Source organism: Anthonomus grandis, chromosome 6, assembly GCF_022605725.1.
Source record: "Anthonomus grandis grandis chromosome 6, icAntGran1.3, whole genome shotgun sequence".
Lineage (NCBI taxonomy): Eukaryota > Metazoa > Arthropoda > Insecta > Coleoptera > Curculionidae > Anthonomus > Anthonomus grandis.
The window spans coordinates 7,021,618-7,048,795 of NC_065551.1; the positions used below are offsets into that span (position 1 = coordinate 7,021,618).

Genomic DNA, 27,178 nt, shown 5'->3' on the forward strand with positions numbered 1-27,178 from the left:
AAGATTAACTTTAAAAGTATGTCTTCTAATCAGCTTATTAATAATCTTATCGTCATAACCATTGACTCTAGCAATTGTTTTAATGGTTGCTTTTTATTTATTAAATCTGTTATTACTTAGAAGAAATGAGACCAAACGATGTACCAAGGTCTATAAATACCAACTTCTATAAATATCAAATTCTAACTTATTATTATTTTTGATGATAAGAGTATAAATCTAAGAATGGAAGTTGGTTATTTGTTTCTTGTTCGAAGGTAAATTTAATAAATGGAAAACAGTTATTGAGTTCTTCTACAAAATTATCAACATTGCATTTGCTTTTGTCGAACACGTCAAACACATCATCAACATATCTTAATCAAACTGGTGGAAAGTATTGGAATGTATTTTTTGAATTTAACTCAAAAAGGTTTATGAAGAGCTCTGCTAGGAAGGAAGACAGACAATTACCCACAGCTATTCCAGTTGTATGACTTGTTATATTAAAAAATATTTTGTGACATGCAAAGTTTTTTTAATTTAATTATTTCTTGGATATTAACGAAACCATTACTTTCCAGAAGTTTAATCAGATATTCCAAAGTTTCTGGTATAGGAATGCTCGGGAACAAAGAAGATACATCGAAAGAAACAAGAATTTCGTTTTCACTTAGAATTAAATTATTGATTTTTAAAATAAACTGTTGGTTGTTTTTGACTGAAAAACCTTCATAAGGTAATTTTAATATTTCAAATTGCTTTACTAAAAACTTTGAAATGTTGTAAGTTGGAGATCCTGCAGTGAAGAAAATTGATCTCATTTTATTGCCAGGTTTATGGATATTTGATAAACAATAAAAGTTTGGAATTGTTTGGTTCGAAAGTTGAAACTTGAATTTTTCTGAAGAGGAAACAAGGTTTTTCCAATCATTTAATGCTGTCTTAATCTGCGAGACCATTTTTGATGAAGGGTTTTTAGAAATCTTTTTATGTGGAACAGTTTCAATAAGATCATCAACTCGTTAAAAATATTCTGCTTTGTCTTAAATAAGAACTTCGTTTCCCTTGTGAGCTTTTAAATAGAAACAATCTTTTTCTCTCAATCTTTTAATAATATTAGAACCGGATGTGTGTTTTGATTTGATGAGATTTCTTGTAATTTGATTGCGAATCGTTTCTCTAGCAAAATCTTTCAAAGATTTTGGCAAGTACTGAATTTGTGATTCAACACTTACTGTAATCTCCTTTAGGTTGTTTTTACAATTTGAAACTGGTGCAAAGTTAAGACCCTTATTAAGAATATCAAGTTCTTTCTCATTAAAATCTAAGAGGACTGAATTCAACGATATTATTGGGTTTTTCCTTTTGCAGTTTATCCTTTGCACTTACCACCTTTTTTAGTTTTTTGTTTAGTAAAGAAAATTTGCTAATGTATTTGTGGTTAATAACCCCACACATGTTTCTTTCAAAATTGCTCCATGCAAATAAAGAGTTTTGGTTAGTGGTAAAATTGTCTCGTTAAAGTTAATTAAAATTAATAGTGGTTACGGTATCCCGTACTGGCCATAACCTCGCGACATCGGTTTGGCATGGATTCGAAAAGTTTCTTAATGAATTCTTCTCCAATAGAATTCTAGGATTCTTGAAAAACTGTTATTAGATAATTTTTATTGCTGATCTGATATCTTAAGCGCTGGTCTAGTACCTCCCAAAGCTTTTCACAAAAGTTAAGATCGGGACTTTGTGCAGGAAAGTCCATAACCCTAATCTCGTCTGATAGAGACCAATTTTGAACCTTTGATTTATGTTTAGGGTCGTTATCCTGGTGATATATCCAGGGAATGGTAAACTATCCTCAGCAAATGGTAGCATTACATTTTTTAGAATATCTAAATACACAATTAGATTCATAATACCCTCAATAACACGTAAGGGTCCTACACCGTACCCAGAAAAGCAACCCCATATCATGCAGGATCCAGCATCATGATTTACAGTAGATTTTTTGCACTTTGGATAAAATATTTTGCCTTCTGGGCGATGTACCCACGATATTCCATCAGACCTAAGTAAATCAAATTTACTTTCATCAATAAAAATAACTTCTTTCCAGTCGTTGATTGTCCAATGCAAATATTTTTTCGTAAAGTTGAGTTGGACTCTTTGGCTCCTCTTGCTGATTAGTGTTTTTTTAGCAGCTCTTCTACTAAATAATCCTACTTTCCTTAGACGTCCTTGTATGATCTTAGAACTAACATTACCACCAGGCAATTCACTTAAAATTTTATTTGCTGATTTTTGGGGATCAGACTGGGCAATTTTTTTAAGATTATTTAAATTTTCTTGGTTGTTTTTCTCAGGCGGCAATTATTTTTATTGCCTTTTAGTGTAATTTATGCAAATAGTTAGTAATTTACGCAAACTAACTATTTTATTTATGTTGTCTTGTCGTACACCACTCTTTTGTGTATCAACTATTTTTGTATGAAGATCTTCCTAAAAATATGTTGCGTGTTCCTTTAGTGAATATGCCACGAGGAATATTCACTTAAAAACAATTAACAGATCTCACGTAAAACGAAATAAATAGTTAATTTGGTTAATTCTTATGTGAGTTTCTTTATTTATGTCCAACCTAAAATATTTGGATTCATACTATAAATAATTGATAAAAGCAATGTAAAAATTGATGGATAAAAATGTTGTTATTAAGAGAGATGATATTTTTAAAAAATAAAAATTTAAATACTGAAGGTTATTACAAAATAAGGAATCTTGAAAATTTTCTCTACTTTTGTCCGATAGTGTATATGATTTTTTTAAAATGGAACGCAATTACAATGCAATGCCATTTTAAAGAAGATTGAATGCATATTCATAATACCACAACAATTTAGCGTTACAACAAAGATATAAGAGTACAATTTTTCAATTATTGGATGTATTGTAATAATTGGAAAAATACACCTGGCCCCCATTAAGATGTTGAATTTACCATTGGAGACCAAATTTGTAATTTTATTATACTATTTTAGTCAGACGACTAAAACGATTTTATTAAAACTTCTCTGAGAATTTTAATTTATATAGAACGTTCAAGAGGTCGTATCTTAACTTGGCTAATGGATATTAGGTTAAGGTTAGAATATTTCCATAGTAGGAGAATCTAAAACAGTAAGTAACAGATTTTTTCTCCAGCATCATTGGTTTTATTTGCATAACTAACTTCAATTGTAGACCCTCATTTATTTGACTAACATTCCAGAATACTCTAGCGTTATCGTTTTCTTAACTTAAGAAACTAAATGTGAGTAATAAATGGAATTCCAAGCTCATATAAGATATAAACAGCAGCAAATTTGTTGTACTCAGTTATGGACGCCAATGTTTTGAACTGCTCATGATCAATCTAAGTAACTGAATTAACATAGAGAGAAGATATTATGTTACGAGAAGAGAATTACATAGATGGTACCTATACAACTCCTTTTTTTAATTAAATAAAATATTTATATTTATACTATCGAATTCTCGAATGCCTTGAGCATAACAATGATCAAGGTCAACTGGACAACAGTTTTCTCGATTTTTGCACTACATAATTTAAAACTACTTAGATCAAACATAAAAACATAAAAACATCATTAAAATATAATTTGCCATAAAAATAATTATATATGTTTTTTTTTTATAATGACTAGCTTTCAGCAATTTAGAGATTTTTTTTTTAACAATTAGTATCATATTATGAGATGGTATTATGGATTTTCTAACCTTAATTGCAAAAACAGACTAAAAAATAGCAGGTTTTGACTTGAATGTCAACAAAATAAATAATATTTATATTAATAATAACAATAATAATAATAATTAGACCTTTATTAGTCACCAAGAACCAACCTATAATAAATAAACTATAAGCAGGTATTTTAACTGTTATAGAATTCATAAATATATCTAATTAGGCCTTATAAATTAATAAGTAGTAACAATTTAATTATTCGTAAAACTTACTTCTTAATAAAGAACATACCCAAGGGGAAAACGATGAGGATATAGAAGAAAATAGGCGAAGAGAGGATAAGGAAAATTATTGATTATACCAACATTTGAAGCTCTTCAGAACAAATTAAAAAGACATCATCGTATTTTTATTCGCAATTAATGAAAACAATGTTAGTTAGAGGTTGCATTAGAACTCCAGTACTATCCCGTGGAAATCGCGCAAGGAGATTAGGATGGGCGAAAGAGCGTGAGTGGGCATGCATTCTTTTTATCAGTGAATCAAGAATTTTTGGCTACTCTTCTTGCTTGCAAACCATTCAAGAAGTTGACAGGTACCAAGATAGAAATTTGATGATTTGGGTTAGAGTTTCGATAGGTTTTCGGACTAACCTGGTTCCCACTGAAGAGTTTTTAACAACAAACTAATATCGGCTCAAATTTGCGCTGCAGAATTTGGGGAAAAAATGTACTTATGCACGTCCGCAAAGTGTTGCAAGAACCGGTAAAAACTTTTTGGGCAGCACATCATTCAGATATATTGATAATGTATTATAAGGCTCTGATATAAATCCTATAGAGTACGTTTGGTATATGTTGAAAAGATGTATTTTAAATAAAGTTCTAGACAAGGAAAGAGTTGCTAAATTATATGCAAGAGCAATAGCTACAAATTTAAATGACACTGACAATTTTCCCCCGTATATTGCAATAATTTTTTGTATTTATGTTATAAATTAATATTTAGCAGTGTTTTCATCAAAAATAAATTCAGACATATTTAATTTTAATATTTTCCAAATACATTTTCAAATTTTCATTATGTCCTGTAATAACTTTGTCCCCTAGATCATTTTGTATCACATAGCTATCGCTGACATAATTACAAAACCCAGTCTGATATTCTCAAATTTGATTGATGTTTAAATCACATCAATAAGATTTTATCGCTCCATAATTTTTTCCATACTTTGGGAAAAAAAGGTAGAAATAGAACGAATTCTGTGGTATTTTTAATTCTAAGACAATGGAGTAATTTTGGCTTCCCTCCAGTTTTCTGATAAATAGCTTTCCTCCAGAAAGCAATTTTAAATATAGTAAGAGGATTAATAAACGCAGTATAACAAAGGATAATAATAGTAATATTTAAATTGTCAGTTCCAAATTCTTTGCTTTGTATAGATTTAACTAGATCTAAAAAAATAGATTTGATTGTTTACTATTAAACCCTGGTTTACTAAATTAAACTTAAAATCATACATGTCAAAAACAATTCTATATTTTCTAAAAAATATATATTCTCTTCTCTTCTTCTCTTATATTCTCTAAAAAATTGTTGTTCTAATTATTTATTTCAGTGAAAAAGTATTAAATCTTTTAACACCTTAATATAGGCGGCACATTAGATTTCTTTAGAAATATTTTGTTTATTAAGTGACTAAACATTTGTTTATCAATATAAATGCCAATTTTGTATCATTGTTGTCATTGGCTCTTTTTTCTGTTCAAATCGCAGTTGTGGTAATAATTCAAAACTGCTTGTATGTATTCCAGTCTTTCCGATTCTTACTGACTCTGAATTTATTAAGAACCCTACTGCGAAGTTTTTTCATGAACTTGATATATATCACTTATACCTACATCATTTTAAAATTCTTACATTTTTTATAATATATCATCAAAAAAAAAATACAAGCAATTTAGAAGTTATAATGTGTGGTAACAAACAGTACATATAGTTCAAGCAAATTATTAATTTTTTTAAGTAAAGAATGTGTACCGTTATTTGCGAGAAAAAAGAGTGTCTTCAAATTTTTTGCAAAAATCTTTGCAGTCTTATAACTTTGTATGTGTATTTATTTCACTTATATTTTTTGCGAAACCTACCTAATAGGTACAAAACAACACTGCAATACCTTACATTTTAAAGGCGTTTAAAAAGCAGGTGATTTATTATTGTTAAAACTGTCAGTTTGACGCGTGCAATTTTTCAATTTTAGTTAAAACAGTGAGCTAATAAAATGGTGTATACGCTAGCCGAAAGAATAGAAATAATTTTTCTTTATGGAGCTCAAGATCAGTGTGCTCGCAGAACCGCGAGAGCATTTATTGAAAGCTATCAAGATAAAAACGTGAGCCATAAATACGTATTAGAATTGATACGAAAATTTGAAGAGACGGGATCGATTTGCAATAAGAAAAAATATGAAAATAGAGTTGTCGATGAAGCATGCCAAGTTGAAGTACTAGGACAATTTGCTATGGATCCAACTTTGTCTATACCAAAGGCCGCAAAACTAACAAATATTTCCGCTGGTTCCGTACATAAAGTTTAAAAAAAAAAGTTCTTTCCTTATAAAATTCATATTCTTCATGAAATCGGAGAAGATGATTTTGATAGGAGAATTCAATTTTGTGAAGTGATGTGCCAGCGAATTGATGACGATCCCCATTTATTGAAGAACATTTGCTTCAGTGACGAATCGACCTTTTTTTTAAATGGCCTGGTGAACAGACAGAACTGTAGATACTGGGATAATGAAAATCCGCATGTTTTTCGGGAAGGCCATACCCAATATCCCCAAAAAATTAATGTTTGGGCAGGAATTTATGGGAATGAAATAATCGGGCCATTTTTTTTGGAAGAAAATTTGACTGGCGAAATTTATTTAAACCTTTTAGAAAATGCAATATACCCTTCCATCATCCAATCTATGGAAAATCAAGTAGATCAACATGGTGCTATATTATTAAATGAAAATAATACCCATTTTCAGCAGGATGGAGCTTCCGCGCACTACACTTTGGTAGTTCGAGAGTGGCTTGATGAAAATTTTCGAGAAAAGTGGATTGGCAGATGTGGTGCAATCGAATGGCCTGCACGGTCTCGATTTGTTTCTTCTAGACTTTTTTCTTTGGGGCTACTTAAAAAGCAAAGTTTATAAAACGGCACCTGAGAGTATTGAGAATTTAAAAAATAGAATATTTCAAGAATGCAAAGAAATTAGCGGGCAGACCCTTGCCAATGTTCGTAAGGAGTTTGAAAATAGGCTTTTTTATTGTCTTGCTAATAACGGCGCGCATTTTGAACATTTAATAAAATAAATTTGTTAAACTAATTAAATTTGTTTTTCTACCCTACCGATTTACACTTTAATTGCTTCTTGGTCAATCAATTTTATTTTTTTTACAACCATTGATAGCATAATGAATGCCCTTTAAAATAATGTATCACACCATGGGGAAAATATTTAATAATTAAAATATCTAACTAATTTCTAAATACCTATTTTAGAAAATTTGGTTTTTACTCATAAATGATCCACAAAGTTTTCCTAAAATCTCATATCTTAATGAATTACTAGTAAATATGTCAAAAAGTTTTATTATAATGAAATTTAATTTACACAATATAGAAGATAATTTGCGCAAGTAACAGTTTCTCAAAGTTTAAAATATAAATAAAACATGAACTAAGCAATAAATTAAAGAGAAGCGGCACAACTAACAGTTTTACACATTTGAATGTCAGTATATGAAATGTTTAACACTTTTAAACATTATATTACCAAGGTTTAAAACTTGTTAAAAAATTTACATCTATCAAACTGTAATATCAAATATTTCATTCTTAAGGTAATTTCGACATATCCCAACAAAAATTGTTCTAGTCTATAAAAACCTTGAAACTACCCATACCCAGACTGTACGGTCAGTCGGTCAAAAACTAAAATTTGGTAATGATGTAAATGGTATAGAAGGTTTTTTAACCTTGCTAGCTTTGCGTAATATTTATTAGATAGAAGCTATTAACATTGGATTTAGAGATTTATTCGTTCGATTTCATAATTAAATATTAATATTATAATCTTATTAGTTACAATATTATAATTTATGTTCTTGAAGGTTTGAAAGTTGAAGGGGTTGAAAGTTTTATGTTTTTGAAGGTATAATTTATCACATAGATCGACCACTTCTTAAATGGGAAGGACACTAATAATAGATATAAATATAATTTGCATATATTAAGTTAAATTGTAATTATTAGATGAAAAATTACCAAAACTCAATTAATATGAAACTTATTTCAATTAAAAATTTAAAAAATATTGACAATATACTGGTCTTAGATTCAATGTTATTATTTAATGTTGATTAAATGTTGTTATTCAATAAATTGCTGTTTTGCATTTTGAACCCAGATAATTTTATCGAACTGGTTAATTAAAAAAATAGCTAATAATCTCTTATTAGTTACAATATTATAATTTATCACATATATCGACCACTTCTTAAATAGGTAAAGTACACTAATAATAGATATAAACATAATTTACATACAGGGAGTCCCGGTTCATGTGGGAAATCTCTCGGATCCAGGTAGAACATCGAAAAATAATACCGAACGTTCCTATCAAAAAAATTCCTACAGGCCTTCTTTACGAAGATACAGCCTCCTAAAGGACGCTGCTGGAAATTGGTTTTTTACAAATTACTTTTAAACTACCCGGTAGAACTTAATAAAAATTTTAGATGATGAACACTATTAGGGACCTCTTAAAATGACTTCCTTAAAATACATTTACCTTGTTTACTTTACCAGCGGCGGACTAGGTTGTATACTTTAATGCGTATATTCTTAAAACCCTGTATGTTAGAGTCTAAAAAAAATAAATTTGGATACCTTGAACCTTAAAGAAAAAAGGTACTCTTGTTTATTATCGATAAAATGAATCGTTTTAGAGAAAAAAATAATAAACGATCCAATGTTTTTTTTTTTTTTTTTTTAAATGAGATAAGTACGCCAGTTATTCAAAGACCAGAAAATGTCGATGTAAGTCATTTAATTTTAAAAAAATACATGTCCCTAAAAATACAGTGGTGTTCTAAAAAATACTTTTACAAAATATTTCTTACTATTTTTTATACGTTTATTTCTTTTTTATTATTCTTAAGATAAAACTAAACATAAAAAAAACTAAAAAAATAATATAAACCAATTGTATTGTACCTGACTTATTTATTGGAATTTTTGCATTTTTGAACGCATTATTGTTACAAACGTTGCTATACTCCAAATTTAGCAAATATCTATCATTTAAACCTAATCTTTGTCAACATATTCATCCTTTATTTGATAATATTTTTTAATTTTTTGTATTTTTTTTGTAACTTTTAATTTAAATTACGTCAAAATATGGAGTTTACTTTTATTGAGTATGCAGATATGCATCTTATGTATGGTCTGGCGTCTTGCAATGCATTGGAAGCAAAAAGATTGTACGAAGAAAGATTTCCCAATCGCATTATTCCGGATCAGAAAATATTTCAACATGTTGATCAACGTCTAAGGGAAACTGGTAGGTTTCTGTTTTCCACTTAATAAGGTAATACTATTAAATTTCCTTAATGCAATTTTAGGATGTTTTGAAAAAAAAAAAAGAATAATGGTAGTCGAAGGAGAACAGCACGTACAGTGCAATTGGAAGAAAATATTTTAGACGCTGTAGCTGACACTCCTACAACGAGTACTCGAAAATTAGCCGCTCAGCTTCATTCGTCCAAAACAATTGTACATATGGTACTTCAAGAAAAACTGTTGTACCCATATCACTTACAAAAAGTGCATGAACTACTGCCCAGAGATTTTGCTCCTACACTTCGCAAACTGGCTGTTAGATCAGCAGCGAAATAACCCTAACTTTATCAGCACGATTCTTTTTACGGATGAAGCAGGGTTTACCATAAATGGAATTTAAAACTTCTGGCAATTTTTTGATTGGGCCATTTGAACTGCCACCACGTTTAAACGGAGAACTTTATTTAGAGTTCCTCCAGAACAATCTTCCAGATTTATTAGAAGATTTGCCCCTTGCAACCCGCCGAGATATGTATTTTATGCATGATGGAGCCCCACCCCATTTTAGCCTTGCTGTAAGACACCACTTAAATAATACTTTTGAAAACCGTTAGATAGGTAGAGGAGGACCTGTTGCTTGGCCTCCTCGGTCTCCCGATCTAACGCCATTACATTTTTATTTATGGGGTCACCTCAAAACCTTGGTGTATTCCACCCCAGTCGATACTCGGGAAAAACTGCTTCAAAGAATTACATTTCATTGTGATAGTATAAAAAAACAATCTAAGTGCAGCAGTCCTCGATTCGTCGTGCCCGCGAATGTGTTAGAGTTCACGGAGCCTACGTCGAACCTACTTATGAAGTTTTTAATAATTAATTGTTTATTGCCCGTATTAAAGAATTTAACTTTTGTTTACATATTTGGTTTTTGGCATTTTTTTGTAAGTTGTTTTTTCTACATACACTCATCATAGGTTTTTTTTTATTATTTTGTAAAAGTATTTTTTAGGACACCACTGTATTTTTAGGAACATGTATTATTTTAAATTAAATGACTTACATTGAAATTTCTCTGTTCTTTAAGTAACTAGCGTACTTATCTCATTTAAAAAAAAATAAAAAAAAAAAAAAAGGCTCGTTTATTATTTTTTTCTCCAAAACGGTTCATTTTATCGATAATAAACAAGAGTACCTTTTTTAGCCTAGGATTCAAGGTATCCAAATTTATTTTTTTTAAACTTTAACATACAGGGTGTTAAAAATATATGCATTAAAGTGTACAACCTAGTCCGCCCCTGGTAAAGTAAACAAGGTAAATGTATTTTAAGGATGTTATTTTAAGAGGTCCCTAATAGTGTTCATCACCTACAATTTTTATTAAATTCTACCGGGTAGTTTAAAAGTAATTTATGAAAAACCAATTTCCAGCAGCGTCCGTCAGGAGGCTGTATCTTCGTAAAGAAGGCCTGTAGGAATTTTTTTTATAGGAATGTTCGGTATTATTTTTCGATGTTCTACCTGAATCCGAGAGATTTCCCACATGAACCGGGACACCCTGTATATTAAGTTAAATTGTAATTATTAGATGAATTACAAAAACTAAATTAACATGAAAGTTATTTCAATTAAAAATTTAAAAAAATATTGACAATATACTAGTCTTAGATTCAATGTCATTATTCAATGTTGATTAAATGTTATTATTCAATAAAATGATGTTTTGCATTTTGAACCCAGATAATTTTATCGAACTGGTTAATTTAAAAAAAAATTGATGATAGAACATTTTATAAATTATTCATCTTCCTTAACTCATATTCAAAAAAAACACGCCGTAATTAATGCCAGAGGTGCGACAACCCCCAAATAGTTTCACATATTTTATAATTGATGATGATAATAATAATAATAAGCTCCGTGGAGGACCGGGGTCAAAGAATAGTTGTTCTACAATGTTGATTAAATGTTATTATTCAAGAAATTGCTGTTTTGTATTTTGAACACAGATAATTTTATCGGACTGGTTAATTTAAAAAAACAATAGATTATAGCAGTAACGGCTAATGGAAAATTTATTAAAGAGTAGGGAAGAGAAGAACATTTTATAAATTATTCATCTTACTTTAACTCATATTCAAAATAAAACAAGCCGTAATTGATGCCAGAGGTGCGACAACTCAAAGATAAATTACAAATTTCATACCAGATACATGACGTTGCTTTAAAGCATATTAACAGAAAAAGTGACCATAAAATAATATTAAATCCCTAAACATCATTATTAATGTGCTTTATATGAACCTATCAAAGGCATTTCAATAGTTATAACATCTTTAGTTTGGTATGTGATCATTTAAAACTAATCAATAGAATTAGTACCATTAATGAACGTAACTCTGCAGAAGTAACTAACTATCCTGTATAACTGGTAAATACATCTAGATTTAAAGTCTATATATCTAACTATTAACAACATGTGATAATAATTTTGAAGATTTGATACATTGCAAATTTGTAGAGGACTTGCGTGTTACTTCGATACACAACACTAAATTAAATGTGTCATTAGCTTTATTTAAAAAAATGCGAATTATTTAGTAATTCTGTCTATTTTTGTTTGTTTAGTGGCTCGTTCCAGGCTTGAGTATTCTTATTTGGGTTGCCTCTTTGAATTGTCTTGAGAAGAAACGAAGAATTGAGAGAACGATTTCTCTAAAAGTAGGCTTTATACATTTTTGAAATTGAATATTATGCGACATGGATTTAGAATAAGAAAATGTCTTCTAAAAACATTTTCATTAATGAGGTTTTAATAGGAACAATTTTTAATAGGTTTAATAGGAACATTGTATATATTATATATTCTTTACATATAACATAAAATTATAGACACATTTTATCAGTAATTTTCGATTTTATATAAAAAATGACGTTTGCAGGCTACTAAATAACGACAAACTTGTTCCAAACAAAACCATTTAATACGAATTAAAGTTGACAACAAATGGTGAATATAAAAAAATGTAATTTTCTTAAATAGAAACAAAAAACAGTATGTTTCATTTAAAGAATGGTAAAAATTTAATATATGTAGAAAATTTAATATATGTGATACCGCATTATAGAAGATTTTTTAACAGATACGTTTTTCACACACATCAGGTCATCTCGAGTACACTCACACAAATCAGGTAATAAAATTGTGTTTTTGCTTCGTTAATTGTTATATTGACAGAGAAACAACTAAATAAAACTTGCATAATTCCGATATTTTGACTGTAATTGCTTATTTTTTATTTAGAATATATTTATATCAATACAGCCTAAAAATATTTCATTTTAACTACTTTAAAAAATAAATTTATTTATATAATATTTTCGAATTAGATTTTCTTGTTTATTGAAGGAAGTGAATTAAAAAAAATAAGTAATTACAATCAGGCATTATAAATCCTAGGATACAGATCTTTGATCGATTAAATCAATTCAGCAAACCATTTAAATAATTTTCAGAAAAAACAATTCGTAGGCAATCAGATCTGACTAAATCACCACCACAACGCCACTGAAAACGTAAGTATAATCAATTTTTTAAATAATTAATTTTAACATGACATGAAAAAAGAAGCCAAATAAGTTATTCTTATCAACCATTATAAATGTAAATATTATTAAGTTCCTACTGTTATTGAACCTACCTTGCGAAGAACCTTGGTACAATTTTTCATTCACAATCCTATAAAACTAAATAAATCACGATCACTACAGCATTGATTATTCTAAGTAAATTGAAATAAAAACCGCGAAGTAAAAATAATTCTTCTATGATAGACACCCCACGCTCAACTGAGCGCACTTAAATTTTTTTTAAGTGAATGTGATATCAGAAGCATCAACGAACAGGAGCGAGCGTCTACAATGTCTACTACCTTGACAATTTAGGTGTTCGCGACATTTCCTCAGGTTTTATATTTAGTCTGAATGGGTTGAAGTCCGCAATCTACAAAGATGTTTGACCACTTCGTTTTTGTATTTTTTTTTCAATTTTGTCGCCAAAATACGAAACCGGAGGTTTTATTATTGCTTGTTTAAATGATGTTAAATAAATTACAGTCGTATTTCAAGTGAGACGGTTTGCTTACGTCTTTTGTCTGTGAGATGAATTTAAATAAGCTTGTTAACTTTTATGATTTACTATAAGTAAAATATTCTAGGTGACATCTTGGAAGGCACTTGCAGACGTCATTAGGACATTTCTTATTTACTTGCATTTTTGTGGCATTCGTGCGTGTAATATAAAAAGAGAAAAATGTAATGCCTCCTTTTAATTAATGATACTGAGCTAAGACTATACTTTCGAGTTGTTTTTCAAGTGACCATAAAATGTACGTACTAGTACGTTTAACATTTAAATAATACGCAGGTACATTTAAATAATACGCAGATTATGGTATTTAAGACTAATTTAAGATTTTTAGATAGATCGGATTAGTCTGTACCATTTACGTATTGTAGAAATCAAAGTAAACATTTCTAACAATCAAAAATTAAGATATTATATCATTGTTTGAACAATACTGGGCTTAAAAAAAAACGAGGAAAAATGACAAACAAGCAAAAGTTTTCAGAGATATCAAAGTTAAAACATGAGCAAGTAGAGAGTAGGTATTATTGAGATTTTAAAAAAGAGAGCACGGAAAATTAAATAACAAGTTATATAATTATTCTTAATGTTAATTGGAACATTCCAAAATTTAGCATTTAAAAAAAAATCCCTTAATTTTCCGGTGGCCTTGAAGAACGCAATAATAGGCAGAAACGGGTGTAGGTAAGAATTATCCTTATTGTTTCTGAATCCCGATTTACCTAGTATTTGTCAGACTCATGTTTCTTGACTAATGAGATCAGAGGATGCCAACCACTTACTTTATCGTTGGAATTCGATAAGATATATTATGAAGATCTATATATATATATATATCTATATCTAGATATATATCACGTATTAGAGTAACAAGAAGTGGTGTTAAGGTGGATGATCTATTCAATAATATGCTCAAACTATGGCAAACATAAAAATTAACTGTGAGAAAAATGCAGATTCTGCCGTGCCTTCAATGAAACAGCCTTAAAAAATAATATGTGAACCGGCATAACACAATGGCTGCAAGTTCTGCTTACACTACAATATAGAAGTACAAGAATCTACAAATAGACATATAGAGAATGTGGAACATGCGTACCAAAGTTATTGCTATCGTCATCGGTTCAACACTGGTTTAACTTTAAGATGACATTAGAATTAGTAGAAGAAGTCCCAAAAAAAGCAACTTCCTATAAATGAAATGACCAGTAATGCTGGGTACAGCTCATATAGTGTGAAAAGTACTATAACTCACAGAAGAATATCACCACAATAAAAATAACTCCCTAGGTGAACGGTGTTCACTCTGTGCTATTTAAGAACAAGACCTTAGCGCAAGCCATAAGTGATATAAAGGAAAAGTAATAAGAATAAAAGAAAAATAAAACATATATAAACTTTAGCCCCAAAGCCCCAGTGGTAACCTAATGGGATTCCTCCTAGACAAAAATAACCAAAAAATTATAATAATTAATTTTGCAGTCCCTCTTAATGAAAAGATAGGTAAGGCATACAATCAAAAACTTCAAAAATACCAAGCGGTAGCTGACAAACCAAAATAAATATGGGAATTAAGCTTAGTTGAGAAATAAAACCACTTGTAATTTCCTCCAATGGTATTGTTCATGCTAAAGTTAAAGAACATCTAAAAGAATTTAACATATATACGTCAATATTTACCAATATGCAAAAAATAGTAATCTTCATCGCTATATATAGTCCGACATATACTTTCAACTCAAAACAAATGGACATTTTAAGGCTTAGAACTATAGAACTTTGGGTTAAATATAAAGCATTACACAACTTAGATTAAAAAAACTTTTTCTACCTCTCGCACTGTCAAAATATTCGCCATTCCCTGATGGAAAACACTAATTTTTACCAAATTTGAAGAACAACATCCTGAAATAGCGAGAATAGAAGTCGGGGAGCAACTCACCGTAGAGGATCAACAAAGAAAAGTGCAGCAAATCTCCAAAAAGAACAAACAGGAATTGGCGGTGATAAACGCAGAGGCTACATATGAAGGACCTGGTTGGTACCGAAGATAGCATCGATAATATAGAGGAAAACTACCTAAGCAACCTACAATTCTTTCGAGAAATGGATCCTTGTGCAGACCCTAGCTACCAAAAGTAGTATTTGAAACAACCACTTAAACAAGAATTAGCTAAGTCAATAAGGCGCTTCGAATACATGATGGCTGCATGACGAACTTAGAAGCACTACACACTGCTATTTATATTGCTGCTTGGACTACACTGTAAATTAATAATTAACTTATGAACATCCAATAGCTTAGGTACCACTAGCGATAGATTAGGTACAAGACCAAAAATCTTACACTGACCCAAAATGGAGAACTAGGTTGATCAAAAACGTTGACCCTTATAGAGCGGACTTAATTGCACTTTAGGAAAAAGAGGAATACAAATATTATTTTCGACGAGAGTGTAACTAATCAAAATTAACAACGGAATATTTTAAGGAGACCCAACATAGTTTTGCTTGGGTCTAAACCTTCTATTTACGGTACTTCATAAAAAGCAGCTTGGATACAGGTTGGACAAACGCAACGCGATCAGAGTTAACTATATTATTTATGCCTGATATTAAATTAATAGCAAAAACTAAACAGCATCTGACGTCTTTGCTTAGACATTAGTGAATTGTGAGAGGCACGTGCTCAAAAATACCATTATTGATAAATATCGAATGTGCAACTTAGTCGATGAAACCATAGAATATTTAACTAGGGATTTCCAACCTTTCAAAAGAAGCTTAGCTAGGAACACATAATAGCGTAGCATCTATAATAAAAAAAATGGTATTTAACATCAAACTTCTTTCATAAATAGGAACCATCTTCAGTTTTAGAAAACGAGTGCTTTATTCTTTACTGAAACAGACCCATAATTACATGTATTTTTATAAAATCGTAAGCGAGATATGGTACTTTTCAATGAAATATATAAAAAAGGCCTTATCACTTAAAAGTTTAAATTAATTTAATTGACACAACTACCCCACTAATACCAAATATTACAAAAACCAAAAAGAAGAAAAAAAGTAACAAGATCTCGCGATTAAAAGTATTCGCGTTGTGAAAACTTTCAAGGGTAGAAATGTTATTATTTTCTCTATATTTAATGGTTATTCTGCACACGTGTCGAATAGTAGGAAAATTGTTGGCGTTAGAATAAGATGAATAATTCCTAAATCTAAAGTTACCCCGAGAGTTAAAATGAAACTTAATTAATATGAATTCATATGAAATATTATTATGAATAATAATAATAATAATAATAATAATAATAATAATAATAATAATAATAATAATAATAATAATAATAATAATAATAATAATAATAATAATAATAATAATAATAGTAATAATAATATAAAAGGAAAGTCAGTTCTTATATAGGTAAGAGTTAGTGTCTAGCTCTAAAAACTGTACTAAAGAACATGGTTATGTAGTGCATAAAAATTAAGTTACAGGTTACCTTTAAATTCAGTATGTATTTTCATAATTAAAAAAAAATACACTTAACTTAATTTGTAATCCAGATAGCGTTTAAAACCTTTCTTTTGTAGCTCATACGGAAGATAGTTGTTCTTAATATAGAGAAAACTTCTTAAATAATTTTAGATGAATATCGATTTTGTCTGTGGCTGTTTCCATGGTCTTGGAACAGTTCTAACAGAAATGATTCTATCTATGCAGGGTCTATACAGATATGTGTCAAATCTCCTGGAAATTTGCAATTTGAAAGAAAAGTCCTTGTTTTTTTTTGGTGCGGTCTTCATTTTCCGTCTTAAAAATGAAGTAAATAATTTTAGGGGGGAGGAAGGATACAGGGAGGCTTACTTACAGGAAGACTACGTCATGCATAAAACACATGTTTTCGTGAACGTTTAAAGGTTTGTTCTCGCAGCAGTAAGAAACAAGTTTTCGACAAATAAACATGCACAATAGAGTAAAATGCGTTCGCACAGAAACTTTCGATCGGTTTCAAATCAAATGTTTGATGTCTTACACAAATTTCTGATTGTCATCTGATAGTCAGACTTATTTCGGTAAATGATCAAGTGTCACAGAATTCGTTTAGCTACTCAACGGCGATGTTTGGAATATGAACATAACCTCTAAATCGCTGTTTGTGTTTTGTCGTTTTGTAGAATCTCTGATATTCATTTTGAAATTGCATTTTAAATTGTTGGAATAGTATAAAAATGCACATTAAGGAAATGAGTAACTTCGGGAGAATCTGAATCGTCGAGAGCATCTGAATTATTAGAATTTTCTTATACCAACACAGGCTTAGAAGATTTACTTGAAAAACGGATAAAACCCAAAAATCAAAACTATTTAGATGAAACTATGTCCTAATTCAATAAAATAGAATTTCTGGACTATTTTAGAGTAAGCCCTGAAGTAGTAAACAATTTCTAAGCGATTTGAGGCTAGTGAATACTATAAACAACAGTCGGGACCCTATGGGAAATTCACCCCCCGGACAGTATGTTTATGTTTTTATTGTGATGGATATGTGATATGAAAGTGAGGTTATTTTTCTTGCTCTTCTTCTTTTAAATTGGACTCCACTTAACCCGTATTTGATGTTCGCACAGACTGTTTTAAATCAATTAGAAGCTGTTTTATTTTACGCATGCGTATCAAGAATGGTTTGGAAATAGTTTCAAACTTGTTCGAAATTTGCAATTGTCTAGTCCTTAAGTCAAAATTCTCAAAATCTGCTCCTCTGTCGCTGGGTTACGGACTTTTCGTGCTCTATCGGCATCGCCTCGGATAGCTGTGCGAGGAACCTCTGGAAAAAAGCCGTTGAGAATTTGTAAAAGTTCGCCCAGGCGATTACGGAATCTTATTCTATACAACCTTTTAAACTATCATTACCATCAGCCCGACCGTAAATAAAAAGAGTATCAGCGGATAAAATTTCTTTAAGTTTTAGTCAGTATGCTTAATTTTCCATTTTAATCTAATGAAACTTAAACGAAAAACACAACTTAATGAAAGTGACTAAAAACCTACTTGATACAAAATATCAAAAAAGTTATTGATCAGAAATAAAAATAAAGTAGTAACGGCACACTTGGTTTTTTTCTATTTTGATGGTTTAATGCGGTTTAATAATGCTCTCCTTTCATTTACCAGCGATTTTCTAAAAAATAGTTAATTGTATAGAAGAAATGCAAGTGAGAAATGTTTTAGAGTTTTGTATGGCTAACTAGACGGTGTTGTTACATTTTTAAATTTCTCATCAGTAACACAAGATAGGGCTATCAAAATGCTAAACCTCCCTGAACTGCCCTTTCGGCGCAGAAAATCAAAAGAACCCAAAGAAATAGAGACTTGCAAATTTTTAGATTTTCTTCAAGCAATTTGCACGGGCTGTAGCTCTATGGGATGCATTTAAGAACACATGTTTATAGGAAAAATGTCCTATTTTGACTCAAACAATACGCTCTTTAAAATCTTTGTACTGAGTCTTGTAACCCCCTGTATATAATAATTCTCCCATGGTCGGCTCCGTTGTTTTGTACGTAGAAGTGCTTACGAATTAGCTAACAATGAAGAGATACGGATTAACAATGAACTTATAGCAGCTGCGTAATACATCATAGATTACCTGAGATTACGTATAATCCTAATGATTTAAATGTGACGGGGACATAATATTGAATTTCAGGTAAGTAGGAATACGAATTTTCCATTAAAAATATAAAAATTATTTTTTATTTATCTCACATACAGATTCTTTTTGTCTCACCGTGTATGATACATTGCGTATCAAGACAGTCTCTTAGGAGCTATGAATATAAAGAGAAAATATAGAGAAAATAAAGATACATTTAAAGTCAATATTATTTTGTGTGTTTATTAGATCATAATTTTTGCCTAGAAGGCTTTGCTTTCAAGATATATCAAATTTAATTTAGTGCCATTTAGGTACATATATAAAACAAAATTAAATTAAAAATACCAATTTAATAAATAATGACATGTCTTAAAAAACGTGCAACAATACATATTTGCGTCATTAAAATACATTAAACTTTTAATAACATTTTTTTTTAATAGCCTGACATTAAACCTAAATGATCATTAATTTTTATGGATAAAAGGTGTCTTTTATCCTGTGCTGAATATTTTAAGTTAATTAGAAAAGTGTTTTCTTTTTAACGAAAAAGAAGAACACAAAGCAAAGATGAATCCTCGATTTATATTAATTTAAAATTAAAACTAAATAAAACCCTAATTTAATAAACTAGCAATAAAAATCATTAAAAATAAACTATCAGATTATTAATCTTAAAGTATGTTATGAGTGAAAGCCAATAATATCTACTTGCATTAAGTGCATGCACATGCATAGGAATAATTTAATAATACAAGTGGGTATTACAAATGTGAAGTACTAGATATGCTGGTTTCGTGGCTAAATATTCTAAAAAGGAAATAGTAAGATTCATTTACATATGCAGTAAAGAAAATCATTGGTATAGGTCAAGTACTAGATAAGCTGGTTTATAAGTTTGAATTAACTTAACATTTATTTTTTAAGTACCGTGCTGCAATAAATTATACCAGTTAATTTTTACCAGTAACCAAAGCTCTTTATTTCATTCTCGATATGTGTTTTCCTAACGATGCTAGCATCTTTGGGAGAATACTAAAACTTAATTTTAATCAGCGTAACAGCAATACGTAATAAAAATTAAAAAAATGGTTTTAATTTTTTTTTTTAAAAACGGTTGGCTATAGATTATATAAATAGATAGGTGCTATAGATAGAGAAGATTAACACACAGTTTTAATCTTATTTTCATCATACACAAGTATGTAATAAAACTAGTTAATTATATGGTAACTAATAGGCCATTAATTCAGACTTATATCAGACCACGATAATTTAACAAAATAGTGCCTGAAATCTGAAGCCTAGGAATTACTTAAAATTACTACAGATTATATACAGGGTGTTCCGAAACTAGTGTCCCAAAATGTGAGGGTGGGTAAATATCGCCAAAACAAACGATTTTTACTTAATAACCCCTAGGCGCATGCACATGCCTTCAGTGATAATAGCGCATTAAGGTCCGCGCAGTGATATCAACCTCGGACACGGGGAAACGTAATTGTACTAGAAACCATGTTGGCAAATGACAAAAACACAAGGAATATTTGGGAAATTTTATTAAAAAAAACATGTTCTACTTTAAAATATATTCAAAATTCTGACCACTTGTTTCAGTGCAAGCGTAATAGCGTACTATTTCCTCCTGCACACGTTGAAAAGCTTCCGGAATTTCTTGAATATCAGCAGCAGTCGCAACAATCGTTCCTACTAACTCTTCCTCTGTTTGAACCGGAGTGTCGGACACAAGCGCTTTCAAGTGACCCCATAAGAAGAAGTCGCATGCGATCAGGTCTGGTGAACGTGGAGCCGACGCATTTAATGCGCCCCTACCAATCACTCTTCCCTATGTCTGGTTCAGCTGTTCTCCTACGGCTAATAGCTAATGTGCTGGGGCTTCGTCATGTTGGTACCACATGTTTTGTCTAACATTCAGAAGAACATTTTTTAACAATTCGGGAAGCGTTTCTTGCAGAAATGTCAAGTAAATTTCTCCATTTAGTCGTAGTGGCAAGAGATACGGGCCAACCAGAGTATTATGAACAAGTCCTGCCCAAACATTCACCATAAATTTTTGTTAAAAACCACGCAGGTGTAAAGCGTGGAGGTTCGCTTCAGCTCAAAGATGGTTGTTGCGGCTGTTGAAAAACTAAGGACGGAAACCCGGCGTCGCGCCTCATTTGTTGTAAAAACCATTGAGCGAATTCTACCCGATGGGGATAATCCTTAGGCAGAAGTGCGTGCATCTTTTAAAAATGAAATGGATGCAGTTGTTGTTCGTGTAAAACTTCGCATACCCGGACATGGCTTATTCGCAACGAGTGCGATACAGCTCGGGTACTTATGGAAGGAGATTCGTCAATTTGATGATTTGCTAAGATTCTATCTTCCATGCCTGGTACACGCACTGTGCAGGATACCAATAAAGTCTAGTGGCTCTCGGGCGAGCCCGGCTCAATACACGGGGTTCCGATCCGCGCGTCAATTAAAAATGGGTAGCGAGCGACGAGCCTCTGATATTAGGCAAAACAACCATACTTAAAATACTCTGCCTTTTAAAGCTTTTGAGTTCCATATAACATTTTTATTTAGTGGTGTTTATTTTTTACTTATGGTATTTTACCTACCTATGTGAAAAATATAATGTACTTTTGATATTATTGATTTGTTACTTTAGAACCTATTTACATTTAAATTGTTTTTAAGATTTGTAGGTGTAACAACATAAAAAAAACATTTTTATTTATTTATTAAGCACATCCTAAGAGCCAATTACAGACACTAATATAAGTACTTAAAGAAAAATATGTACATTCAAATGCAACAAAAACCATTAAACCTAACACTATAGAAAAACAATAACAACAAGTTCTTCTTATGCTAACAATAAGGGGTGACTTAAAATTTAGACCTGAGGTCGTGAAGCATAAAGTTTATCGCCAATAATTTCAGTAAATTTATTTGAATCTAAAAGTTCTTAATCCAAATCACAGGCATAAATATTAAAACGATTGCACATTTTGTAAATGGGTGAGTTTTTATAAGTATCAGTTCAAATCTATTGAAAGAATTTCAGTTCTGACGCGTTCTGATGAGTTGATTTTCCAAAGTTAATCTATTTTCCAAAGTTAATCTATGGGGGTCTATCCAGGGCCTTTCATTGATAGGACTAAATTATACTAGCATATTCCAATTTTGGTAATACCAGAATGACGAACAACTTTACACAACACTTCAAATAAAAATGATTAGTAGATCTGGCAATGAATCCCATTGTTTTGTGTAGCTCATTCATTATATTGACAATTTGATCCGTAAAAGCCAGATTGCAGTCAACCACAAATCCCTTTCATTTGCAAATTTCTGAAGAAAAGTACTATTAATATTGTAACAATATTCTCCAATATCACGGTTAAGAGTTAGAGACATAGTGGAACATTTTTTGTTATTGAAAAAGAGCGCATTTGTACTACACTAGTCTGTAACATTATTAAAGTTTATCTGCAGAGGATACACATAATCTGGGAGCCCTGGGGAACTCCAGATGTACTACTGTAGACATCAGACTTGGCATCCCTGACTTCAAGAAATTGTTGCGTATTTGACAAATATGAATGAAATAAATAAATTAAGTTAATAGTGACGTTGTTTTTGTAAAGCGATTTTATAAAATTGTTGCTCTTTACTATTAGCAAATGCATTTCTCATATCAGTATAAATAACATCTGTTGTTTGTTTTCATTTAGGGCATTCTGAAGAAACTGAAAAGATTGGTCAATGTCTTTTTTTATTCTAAGACAAATTATAATTTTCACTGGGTTTGAACAGGTTGTACCTACGTGCTAGTTACTGAATCATTTTTTACCTTCTTGCCAGTAGGAAAATACGTTTGATTCATAAATTTTTGTTTGTTGGAAATTATTTGCAATTAAAATTAGTAAGACGACAAACATGATGCATGAAATATTTTGCTACTTACTTTAGTGATTAAACGATACTTTAGGATTATTTATACTTAGCCTACACAAAACGCACTATATATTTAATAGTTTTAATATATTGTTTAACACTAAATAAATTTAAAAGCCGTATCCAACAAACCAAAAAATGATTTAAACCAGCACAGTAACTGTCAACAGTGTCAGTCTGTGTTTTGAAACGATGTACTCCCCGAAGTCGCTCGAATCTACCTGAGAGCCGTTAAGCTTTAACGATATCCTGCACTGTGTGTGGTCTTCTCCCCACATTATGAGGGTTCTGCAAATTCAATGTTTAGTTGCCATAAACAATCCGGATGAAAAACACTTCATTAACAAATCTTACCCGTAATGATCCGAGCTCTCGCAATCTTGAATGCAAACTTACAAATAGTTCCCGACTTGGTAAGCGCCGCTGCGGAAAGCGTTCTTGGTAAATTCGCAACGCGCATCTTCGATTACCATCAGCAGCGCCATAAGCCAGGTTTAATATATTCTGCTAATTTAGCGAATGTCAAATTCTCCATTTTAAACTTTTAAACGGTCACACTACAATTTACATTTAGTTAGGTTATACACATTGACACGACGCAATAATAAATGAGTAGCCTACGCCATGCGAGTATCCGGCGCCCGAAGATTGGTCTCGAACGTCAAAATCGGTAGAGCTAGGCACTCACTATCGATATTACATACGTTAAACTTTTTTCTTGTGATACCTATTAGTACCGAAATAAGGCGCATGCGCCTGTTTCTTAACAAGTAAAAAACTTTTGTTTTGGCAAGATCTACCCACCCTTATTTTGGCACAATAGTTTCGGAACACCCTATATAGTTGATAACAAATACTACTAATATCAATAATAGATGGATAGAGAAAGTAACTTTCCTATACCCTTGTATACTCTATAAAGAGGATGTAAAAGGAATTATTTAAGTTGCTGTTGAAGTATATTGAACAAAAACCAGAAACTGCATAACTAATTCGACATTATAGTTGCATTTGTCTTAGAAGATGGCAATTCACGCCTAGCTTAAGAGTTAGTTCGGAAGAAGCAAACTGATTAATCTTAAATTTGTTTTTATAATAAGCCATTAAATATGAAAAAGTTCTAGTGAATAATTCTTTACTATGCGATGGACAGTTAGAAGGTTCTTCACCTGATATTAATGTTATGCATATCTGTAAGAAACCTAACTTTTTTTAATAAATATGGAGGTATTTTAAATTTAAGAATTTTGTTTAAGAGAACATAGTATGTAAACCAATTTGTTTTAAAACTGGTTTAAATACTATCAAGACAGCGCCGTAGATAATGTTACAAAAGTTTAATGGTTATTAAAACTACAGAATCACACAGCAGTTTTTAATTTTAGAGCTTAAAAAGTGTCTCTGAGAAAATATAGATTTCAGAGCAGAATACGCATTTCATAACTTGGCAGTAACATGTTTTTTAAATCTTAGTATATTATCAATAATGAGCTCTACGTTTCTAGCAGATATTTTAAACAATATAAAATTATTGTTAAAGCTTAAATTTACATTTTCCAACATATATGCACGGTGATTATCACTACAGAAAAAAAAAGGCAATTGATTTAGTTGGATTAATTTTTAAGAGCAGCTTTTGAGCCTTATGTAATATAATGTATTTAAATCTTGCATTATAATTACATATCTTGCAAATATTGCATATATTTATGCATTGATCAACTACTTCAAAACTTTTTAACGAAAATTAAAGCTTCGTGACATCTGTGTCAGCAGTGAAGTATAAACTGTATAGCATAACGGGCTTTAAATGCTACCCTGAGGCAACTCCAAGTGCATCAGATGGTTTACCATCAAGTATTACCCCTTTCTTACAGTTTGCAAAAAAAGATGCTGCCAATGCCAAACGCCAATTCAGGTAATACTTTTACTTCACTTATATAGTGATATAACAAGTATGTCCCATGCTATTTGTACATATTTTCTAATGATCCAACTTCTTATCAAACCTTTTATTCTTTACTAGCCAATAGTTTAATCTTAATTGTATAATACTGTCCACTTATAATTTTGGCCACGCAAAAATGCTTGTGAATATATTCTTAAATGGTTTAAAATACTCAACATTATTTTATTAAGTTGAAATAATTATATAATAAGAAAATTATCGAGTGTATAGGCCGGAGTTTGTTGTTGTTTAGCGAAATTAATTACTTTCGATTGGTACAATAATGTTGTACTCGATACCCCGTTTAAGACAAATATTTTTTGAATAACTCGAAAGTATAATGTTCAATTGCTTTTTTGTTTTTACTATATTAATCTGCAGAAAAATGCGCCAACTTTACTCAATTAACCATTTGTAATTTTGTTATGAATTTAAGAAGTACTAGATAGTTTTTCACCCACTAAAAAAGAATGGCAACAGCTATAAAGCAATTTAAATGTTATTGAACGCACGTGTTCAAGTTTGGGTGGTTAAGCCGGGATCTTACATCGCGGAGAGTTGGGAGTACGATGTGAAGTGCAGATCGTAGAAGCTTGTAGATCTCAGTAGCATTAGCAACTTTTATTCTATTATTTTCTGAATGTAACAAAACCTAATATTTACGGTTTTTAGTAAATGAATATAGTTAGATAGTAAATTATTTAAAGATGATTTTGGATCACTGACTGTCAAGAATTTTTTAAATTGTCTCATAAACTTAAGGCAAAGCACATCGGACTGCAAAACGTAAAAATAAGCTATATATTTTATTAAAATTAAATTATATTTTATTAAGTCAAAATTGGTTTACTTTGGTAACTTAAGAGGTTGTCTATGAATTTCTGCTACAGAGAAATACTTGAGTATGTCAGCATCCAGGAAAGAAGTTTTATAGTAGTGTATACAGAAATGCATTTTGTATATGGTCTAGCTATCAGTAATTTGTCAAAAGTCTTTACATAAAACGTTATCTAATTGGCATTGTTCGAGCAATACCTCAATTTTTAAAGTCTTAAAACTTTGTATTTGGCGCAAATTATATTTACTGGTGAAGCTAACTCCTTTAGGAAGGCAATTTTTATTAAAATCACATATTATGGGTTGATGAAAATATACTCATGGTGTCCGAGAGTTATCACCAATACTATTTTTTCTTAAATGTTTGTGTCGTAATTTTGATTGATTTTTGATTTACAGGAGTTAGTTATCGTAATCGTTAATATTTAATGACAAATATTCCATTAGAGTTGAGGACCCAAAGTTAAATTCGTCGGAATTATTAGAATATTATATTATTTATTTAGATAGACATAATTTGATCATGATGTAAATATTTTCCTCTTTTACGATTAGTAAAGATCACCCAAGTAGTGAGGCTCCATATACCGGGAGGATCTACACCCTCGGAATGCCAAATGCTACGACTTTTAAGCTGAAGCATTTGCTGTATTGAAATGCGAACACAATTAGTACTAATTTACATACGGACAATTTTAGAATGCAGATAGGGCAACACAGTCGTATCTATTTGTTCGGCTAACAGAGTCGGCGTTAAGGCTATTACGACTGAAAGACTGAACTCTCAGTTTGTACTGGAGTATATAGAGAAACTATAGCAACTACTTCAGAAGGGTTGCAGGGTCACTAAGGCAATATTGGTAACCAGGAAACGGAATAAAACCAGTAGTTAGGTAGGTATGCCCTGAACCAATAATCGGCATAGCGAAATGTATAGTTGCCACGTCAATGAAAAGTCTGTTTGATTCTCCAGAGATGAACGGAAGATAGGCTCTCTAGCTCAGCTAGTGGCGGTCTTGGATACTGGAATTTAACACGCTCCACACGCTAGATAAAGTGTCGTTGGTGTCGAAAGCAGAAAGAATTTACAGACCACGTCCTCGGGAAGTGCCCAGCATTCAAGTGCACTAGGTTCTAATATCTATGCAACACCATCATACAGATGCAAATTTATCAGACCGTGCCTTATTAGCTTTTTCAAGGCTATTGACCGCTAGTGCCCTTCGGTGGTGTACAACGAGTCCATCAGAAGTCGCATCAAGTCCATAGAT

At 31.0% G+C, this 27,178-nt stretch overlaps 1 protein-coding gene across 2 annotated transcripts in view; it reads right to left on the reverse strand.

Moving 5' to 3' along the window:
* Nucleotides 1-27,178, reverse strand: part of LOC126737764 (estradiol 17-beta-dehydrogenase 11-like) — a 60,429-nt gene that overhangs the window by 16,272 nt on the left and 16,979 nt on the right. The window contains exon 1 of one of the 2 annotated variants that reach the window (XM_050442806.1): nucleotides 13,042-13,285. The exons of the other annotated variant lie outside the window; for it this stretch is intronic. The gene's annotated coding sequence lies outside the window, so the exon portion shown is untranslated. Of the gene's footprint in view, nucleotides 1-13,041; nucleotides 13,286-27,178 lie in introns of those variants that run through there. 2 annotated transcript variants of the gene reach the window in all.